Below are 9,286 nucleotides of genomic sequence, written 5' to 3'. Positions count from 1 at the left end.
ATTGAATACGGGCCTAAGCCTTTCATAAATTTGCGAGATGAAAATCATGCCTAAACTCTCCAGAGATTGTCATCTCGATAAATCTCAATTCTTAGTAAATTTACCCCTAAGTGTCATTATAATAGTTATTTGGATATAATTCCACCACATAATTCTGTGCCAGCTAATGTATTACTTTTTGGTATCAAAACTCTGGCTACATGGTGAGACACTACGCTCCAGCTTAATACATTTTCCATTTAATTTCCTGTGTCAATTTATCTGACTTTGAGTATATAACTGTTATTTATTACTGATATAAGAGTTTTACCAAGTATGCCCTATTGTTGACAATAAAAGGCTTGGGTGGAGGCACTGTCATTATTTAAAGGAGATGCGAATTTTCCTGGTGTAACCTGTTTGCCAGATCCCATCTACCGGTGGGCAGGTGTTACAATATAGTAATAACAAGCTCAATACCATACGGTAAAGACAATCCCGAAAAGATTCTTACTCCCCAAACGGTGAGAAGGTGATTGGGAATCCCTGTCCCATACTTGGTGTTACAACATAATACATAATATTCCTCACTCCTTTACATTATTATTACCAAACTGCTCATACAAACAATCAGGGTATATAGGCTGAGCGCATCCATCCTCTTACATTTATTGATCATTGCAGAGCAGGACCTCGCTCTCTGATATTACAGCGCTGATTTACTCTAATGTCATCTAGAGAGCGCAATTCTCCCTTCTCCATAATAATAAAGAAAAACTTGCTTAGTGGGATATCATATGCTACTTTTCTATAAAGAAGCTAAAATATTTATTCTCCAGCAGTGTGAGTGTGACCCCCTGCCAGTGTGCATCCTGTGTGTGTGAGCGATGTGTAGAGCATATGTGGCAGCCAGGAGAGGAGCGCCAGAACACAGGAGAGTGTAAGGTGTTGGTGGCAACATCTCCCCCATGGGATTTTGCCTGCAAATATAATCTGCGACTCTTGAATACTGCGGGTATCGGGAGCATGCATACCTGCTGTAATTCAAAATTGAAATTTTTTTTTGCGGGCAAAATCATGCACCCAATTGGATATGCCCTGTGGACTGGACTATACCCCTGAAAGTTGAGTGCATCTACTTTTGGGGTTCATTGTGGCATAGGCCTCTACTTTATATACTTTTTTCTATTGCAATGATTGAGAATTCTGAAAGGCATTGGAGCAAACCAATTATGGTTATCTTCACTGTCAGGGGCTCCTCTCCTTAAAAAAATATGAATAATAAAATAAAACTTTGTTCTTGTGTCTGGTCCACATAGCCACAAGAAACACTTGGTATCCTGATACTCAATTTATCAATTGGTTTGAGGTAACTTTTGAAGAAACTTAATTTGGTTAAACTCTTGAATTATTTGTTTCACTGCATTGATAATTACTATATTGTGGGGTGATCAAGGTAGGGGTGCCCTCTCCTGGGGCAGATGGGCACTTCCAAACACAGCAGCCAGGAAACAGCACATCTGTCCAGGGTTTCCGTGTAATTAGCCAAAGCTAGTTTATTGTGCAGTAAAAGAAAAACATAAAACAAAATCCTAACCAATCTGGGCTCTGACTAAACACACAGGTTCCCTCTCTCACGAGTAGTGGGACCTAATGCCCCGACCACAAACATAAGCATATGCACAGCACTCACAGTCAGTAAACCACAGTGTCTCTTAAAAACCTTGCTACATGTTTCCCCAGGTCGTGAGACACTGAAGAAAAATCCTGTCACACCTTTATTTGCCTCTTACAGGTGCAAATACTAATTAGCCTGAAATAGGCCTAATGGATGAAGCCCACCCTCACTCTCCTTCCATAACCCCAGGAACCCTTAACCGGATTTTACTAAAGCCCAAATGTCTGAAGTTTGTTTTGCAATCAGAGAGATTTTCCTGGGGTTTTAATACATATACTGTAGGTTAGAAATCTGGGATAAATATATCTACCATGTATATGGGAGTGCTTTTGTCACTTTATAAACACCTCATGAAGTCCTCTTTTGGACAAAACGCGTTGAGGTGTTGGACACTTGTAATCCTTGCAGGTTCCTGCTAAAGACATATTGATCTGGGACACACATGAGTTCTGTTTTTTTTTTATATAAATGTATGCAATTGTATTTCCTTAATCAAATGTATCATATAGTTTCATGCCATTGTTGGTGTTTCATGCCATGTTGGTTATCCTTTTATATTCTATGTGCATGTAAGCTGGATCACCATGGATGCACTTCCTAAGACGTTCACTTTACAGAAGTCTGCTAATTGATGTACCATACACAAGAACAGATATTCACAAATGAAATAGCTCTGGTATGAGCACACCTTTATATTTATATTACTATTTAACTTGTTCACTAAATAAAATGAAGTGCCAAAAGTCATGAAATAGATGTTTAGTATCATGTAGGACCCTCTCTGCAGCAGCTCAATGTGGCATCGATTTTACAAGTGGACCAAAGACCTCTGGAGAGATGTTGACCTATCCTGGATAGCTTTCCACAGCTCCCTGATATTTGTAGGTGTAGGATCTTAGGTGCGAATGGGCATCTCCACCATGTTTCATACATACTGTATTGGGGTCATGTCAGGTGAACGTGGTGGCCACACCATTTGTCGAAACTCTTCAGGATGTTCCTCCAAATAATTCTAGACAACTTGGAACCGATTGCATGGTGCATTATCCTGCTGGAATATTCCATCGTTATGGGGGTACATGAAGTCCACAAAGGGCTACAAATGGTTATCAAGCAATGCAACATAGCGGTCACCGGTCAATGATGTGTTCAGACGGACCAATGGACCCAAAACATGCCACGTGAACACGCCCCACACCATTATGGAACCACTGCCAGCCTGTTTGGTGCCTTGTTGACAACTGGGGTCCATGGAGTCTGCACCACACGAAAACTCTACCATCAGCCCGAAACAACTTGAACCATGACTTATTGGACAACACCACATATTGCCAATCCTCCAGGGTCCAATTACCGATGTCACGAGCCCAGGTGAGGTGCTGTGCCCGGTGTCATAGTGTTAACAGGGGCATTCTGGGCATATCCCATGGAAGCTAAAGAACGCTGTGCTAACCTGCTGGGTATGCATCTGGTAACTCCTGCATTGAAAGTGGATCTGATTTGAGCCAGTGTCGCTTGTCTGTTACCAGGGACAATCCTGGCCAGACTACGCTGGTCACGATCATTAAGCACCTGTGGTCGGCCACTGCGCTGTCCATGGTGGGTGGTAATACCTTCCATGAGGTATTCCCAATACACATGTGACACTTTAGACAGAGGATTGTTGAATGTCCACACAACTTCGTAAATAGAATGTCTAATCCGTCGGACACCCACTATCATGCCCCATTAAAAATGCGATAATTCATGGTGCCTTGCCATGAGTAGCCTAGTTGGTGTTCAAACTGACTGGGCATTTCCAAGATGTCACAGTATGGTGACGCCACCTAATGTTACCTTTACATACTGCTATCCCATGACCTTTTTTTGGCACTTCAGTGTACTACACCTAGTAGGTGCCTTTGTCTCTGCAGCTTGACAGACATACAAGACCATGATTACAGCTAGATATTGAAGATTGTTTGCCACCTTGAATTTGGTAGTGGGTTTTCTTTCCTTAAGAAGTATCATCACACTATACAAAAAACTAAGCACTATCAAAGGAAGAATAATCTTGCTCAGCATTCCCAAAATGTTGCTGTTTCTTGCATATTATCAAATTATATGCCGCACTTCCCACCCCCCCATATTATAATTTTTTTTTTACTATTTTGCTAATCTCAGCTTCTATGAATATTTAGCAGCTCCAATACTGACTTCTGTCCTCTCACTTTTTCCATGTGACGTTTGGTTATTGCAATGCATTCCGACAAAGAAGGAGGTAGAGGTGGGCAAACAAACGGGAGCACCTGCATCATTTATAGTGCTGGTTGGGGCGTTGAGACCCATTCGGTTTCTGAACCAAAAATAGATTGGATTAATAACCCCTTCCTTGGTGTAACACAGAAACCGGTATTATTACCACTGCCTGCAGCAGGGAATGAATCGCCTTCTGAAGGGCCACCTTTACTGCACCTGATGGAGGAATTGTGCAAAAAAAAACTTCTGAGGATGCCTCCGGAAAGTGAGTGCATACTCCTGAGTAACCACTTCTCAGACCCAGGCATCTGTTGTTTGATGCCAGCAAGCCGCAAAGAAGTTGGCCCCCCACCCTGGGATCCCCCAGGAGGAGGCCCGCCCCATCAGGCCGAGGGTTTGTCGTCCGGCTTAGAAGTTGGATGCCTGGCCGGCCCAGACCTCTTAGTTTGTCGCCTGGTTGTCCTACTGCCTGGAGCAAGACTGTTCCTTTGCTCATCCTTGAGGACGAAAAGAAAACTGCCTAGACTTCAATGCAGCCATAGATGGCAGACCTGCAGATTTTGAAGCTGCCAGAGTAGCTAGTATCTTATCTAACTATGCTTCAAAAAGTATATTTCCATAAAAAGGTAAGGATTCCAGAGCCTTCTTTGAACCTGTATCAGCTTTCCAGGATCTTAACCAAAGGACCCTGCACTGACGCTGCTGATGCTTTAGAAGCTAAAATTCCAGCATCTATTGCAGCTCCTCCCAAATAGGAGCCCGCTTCCCGTATGTGGGAGATATACATCATTTGTTCTCTGGTAGCTTCTGGTAGAGAGTCTTCCAATGCCCCCGTCCATTTCTCAACAGCTTTGGCTACCCAGGCTCCAGCCATAGCTGGACGAGAAGCGACTCCCAATGATGAAAATATTGCCTTAAGACGTTTCAATTTTCCTATCTGTAGAATCCTTAAGAGAAGATGCTGATGGAATAGGCAACATAGCATTTCTAACTAAGTGCGTCACGTGGGGGGCGTGGCCTGACCTTTGAGGAAGATAAATGCGTGCAGCCTGAGCTCCCGCTGATTAAGGGGAATATTCAGCACCCGACACGTCTTGGTGACTGGTTTTCACCCACCATACCCACCAATATAGTACCTTACCAGACGCGCGAGGTCCACGGAATCGGGCAGTGAGCTTTCTCGCTGCCGCGGGTTGCGGCCTCCAACCACCCTTCAAGCCGCGGCCTCGATTTCCGGTTGCTTCCAGACGGGACTCACGGCTGCCACACACGCCGCACGCTAAAGTACCCCCTCTCCCTCCGCCCTGCAGCAATACCACCGCGACTTACCTCCACCCTCTCGTGGTGGTCCTCAGGATCCGGAGCTGCCCTCCGGAGCGTGTCTGGCAGTGGGTCTGAGAGGAGACGCCGGCGCCATTTTGAGGAGCGCTGAGAGCAGTGCGCTGGTCGCGGCTCACGACTCAGGAGCAAAACACCTGGAGATGGGAGGTTCATTAATCTCTCTGTTCTCCCAACTCTTGAGACAGACTCTGTCCACCTTTGCTGAGTCCTTTCCTCCACATCTGGTGCGTGCTGCTTACTTTCAGCCCCAGCCTGCTACACAATGTACAGGCCCGCTTACTACTCTCTGTCATGTTGTAAAAGAATTCTACTAACCCTGGGCCTCCGGCGAGATATGGAATAGATCTATATCGAAACTCCACTGCCACCCCTACCATATGTTAACTGCCCTTTAGGCGTCCATGACCCCCCCTCTTTATTTGACACATCTCTTGCTGAGTGTCTCCACTGTATGGAGAAATTCTTCCCTCCGCTGATGCCAGGAAAATCAAGTCAGAAACAACGGGGAGACAGATGCAGGGATTCCACCATGGCCGCTGTCATTGAGCCGCAGGTGAAAGACTCTAACTTACAATCTTCCAACTTGATCTCTACTAAGCCTACACAATCCAACCCCGAGCAGCCTATAAGTTAATCAATGGTGCAGGCTATAAAAGACACAATGGGTCCGATGCTGCAAGATCAAGCTACCATCTTTACACAGGCTATAGCTGACGTTAAGTCTAATGTTACACGTGTGGAAACACTTGTGGCCACAATTGAAAATAGAGTGGGGGTCAACTTCCATGACATACAAATTCTTAAAAGTAAATGTGAAACGCTGGAAAAATCTAACTATCAACTATGCAGTAAGATCGACGACCTGGAAAATCATTCCAGAAGGAACAACCTGAGACTAGTTGGACTTCCTGAAACTATCAAGGGAGTTGCCCTATACCATTTCTTACGTCAGACTCTTCCTGAGTTGTTAGAGTTGAGCGATATTAGCTCTGATTTAGTAATTGAATGAGCGCACCGTCTGGGGCCTGTCATAGACACAGGTTTAAATAGACCTAGAGTAGTCATCTTCAAATGCTTAAATTTCACGCATAAAGAAGCCATCTGGTCAGCTTTTCGACATAAACGCAATTTAATGTGGGAAAACACCAAACTATTTTTGTTCCAAGACTATTCTACCGAGGTTACCAAAGCCCGTAAAGAGTTCAATCCAGTGTGCTCTCGCCTGATTAAGGATGGGCACAAGTTTGCACTATTATTCCCTGCACGCCTTCGGATGTTTGATGGTTCCTCATATCAAGATTTCTCCACGGCAGCAGATGCGATGGCATTCCTATCGGAAGAAGGTGACGCTGCTCAAACATCCTCACCCGTCCACTCTGTCCCTTCGGTGGGATGACCTAGAGACTACCTTCAATATGTTAATGAAAGGTGTATAATGAATGTGGTAAATACTACAATTTTCATACTTGTTTCTCTTCTGCTGGCGTATTTTAACGTTCTTATAGATATATATGATAAATGTCAACACTCATATTATAGGGTCGTGGCAGGTTAAGAGTATAATGTGTTACATTGCTTTTCTTTTCCTTTTTCTTTGCCTGAGGTTTTGGGTGTTGGTTCTAATTATATCAGAGGTTTTAATGCGTTGCCTGAGGGCATCAGTTATATAATTATCCTCCAAAGGGAGGTAATCTATATGTTTTTCTTTTGTCTTTAATTTTTTGAATGTCCTTCTTTCTCATTTTCCCCCCCTTACCCTCTCTTTCCACTTCCTAATCCTTCCCTCTCCCCCAGATTTGATGAGGATAATGTACTTAATATGCAACACGCTAAAGTTTATTACTACCAACCTTGTATATGGGATGACCTTTAGTAGTGATGCTAGTGTGAGACCTGATTTATCTCCTACACAATGGGCTCCCTAAACATTGGCTCGTGGAATCTGGGTGGATTGCATTCACCTATTAAAAGGAAAAGAGTGTTTACATATATTCGCAAACTACGCATTGACTTGATGATGTTTCAGGAAACCCATCTACTAGAACCTGAAGTAAATAAATTGAACATGTTCCAATATAAAGTTATTACCTATGCTTCTTTCACTTCCAAGGCGAGAGGTGTGGTAGTATTAATACATAAAAGGCACTCCTATGTGATACATTCCTCTGTCCTGGACCCAGAGGGCCGTTTTGTAATAATTGATGTGACTATAAATGGTACTAGATACAAAATATGCAATGTTTATGCCCCTAATGTATATGACAGATCTTTTTTCCAAAAAATTCTTAATAAACTAAACTCACCTACTGGGACTAGGCTTATAGTGGGAGGAGATTTTAACATCGTATCGTCACCAATTCTAGACAGACAAGCAATTAGGACAGGTCCAACTAAACCGCCTAAACTTGGTATTTCATCCTTTGAACAACAATTAGATCTTATAGATATATGGAGAACGTTGCATCAATTAGAAAGAGAATACACATGCCTATCGGCTGCTCACGGCTCACTTTCTAGAATCGACTAATTGTTGATCTCGACTAACCTTTTCCCTAAGGTACAAGAGGCACATATTGAGACGATCTGTATTTGCGATCACGCATTGATTCGGGTCACTATTACAGAAGAAGTTGACAAAGGTCCTTATAGGCAATGGAGATTCCCTACACACTTGGTCAACTCAATAGAATTTAGATCCATGCTAGGGTCTGCCTGGCAAAAATATAAAAATGATAATGAGGAGCACAGGCTCACGAATCCTACCCTGTTCTGGCAAGCATCCAAAACAGTAATAAGAGGCGAAATAATATCCTATGTTAAGCAACATACGAGGAATTACTATAAATATTACCATAAAGCCCAATGAGAGCTAACTGACGCTTTCCAAGCATATAAATTAACACTTTCTCCCATACAAAAAAGAATATACCTAGATAAAAAATTGATTTTTGATTCCATTGTATCAAACTACCATGATAGATCACAATATGTAAATGACCAGGGAAGGGGGGAATAGGGGGATATAGTTTGAGCACAGGATATAATATATTGGATATAATTAGTCAAAAGAATAATGAAAATCCACAATTATAAATATCAAACCCTAGTATAGGTGTCAAGCAAAAATATTGTAAAGTGTGGAGGTGCTCCCCATGAGAGTATAGATAAACGTAGTATGGGGGAGAAGAAGAAAACTCTCTTGTTGGGGGCACTCGAATGTAAAGGTTATAATAAGAATAATATATAAAAAATAACTTTTATTAGATATATTTTAAAATACCAAAAACAAGTCTGAGCCTGTTACTTATTGACATTACTGTTGGAATAACAGCTATAAATTATCACAAGCAGAACACGAACATACATAGAACATAAGACAACATATAATACAATACTTATCACAATTATGTGAAGCTAAGTGAAATATTACAAATAGGTCTATAATTCTCTGTCTCATACAATATTGAGACCTATATAAAACATATACTAGTTCAATGACCTCATAATGTCGTCATAGCACAATGGCTAATCAGAATTACGGCAGAAGCATACAAGGAAATCTTCTAGAAAAGAATGTGATAATAACCATACAATATTCAATACAGGTTACGTGAGATATCACAGCACAATAACACTGAACAGTAATCAGAGAAATACAATGATAAGGGGGTCAGATGAAATAATAGCTGACCCTGCAAATATCAAAATGAATATAAGTAAATCACAGGTTGTAATGAGAGGCAGATCACACGTAGGTCGCCTGTGATGCCACCCAGGTACTTGTAGACAGTAAGGTTATAGGAAAAAGTAAAGCTACGCCTTTATGTGGAGTTTACAAAATAGCAGCTGCTGCATGCCATTGTATAACCATTGAATGGCATGTGAGCGTACTATAAAGGTACTCCCAGGGTAGGGAATAAGTACAATGAGTATCTGCTGTTGGACTGCGTTAAAAAGAAGGTCCTGGTGTAAACATTGCAGGAACCTCTAATAGGCGCACCCCAATGAGAGTACTCATAGAGACAATAGTTATCGTAATGAAATAACACA

This window comes from Taudactylus pleione, unplaced genomic scaffold (genome assembly GCF_031769625.1).
Source record: "Taudactylus pleione unplaced genomic scaffold, aTauple2 ptg000886l, whole genome shotgun sequence".
Lineage (NCBI taxonomy): Eukaryota > Metazoa > Chordata > Amphibia > Anura > Myobatrachidae > Taudactylus > Taudactylus pleione.
This window is presented reverse-complemented; position numbering follows the sequence as displayed.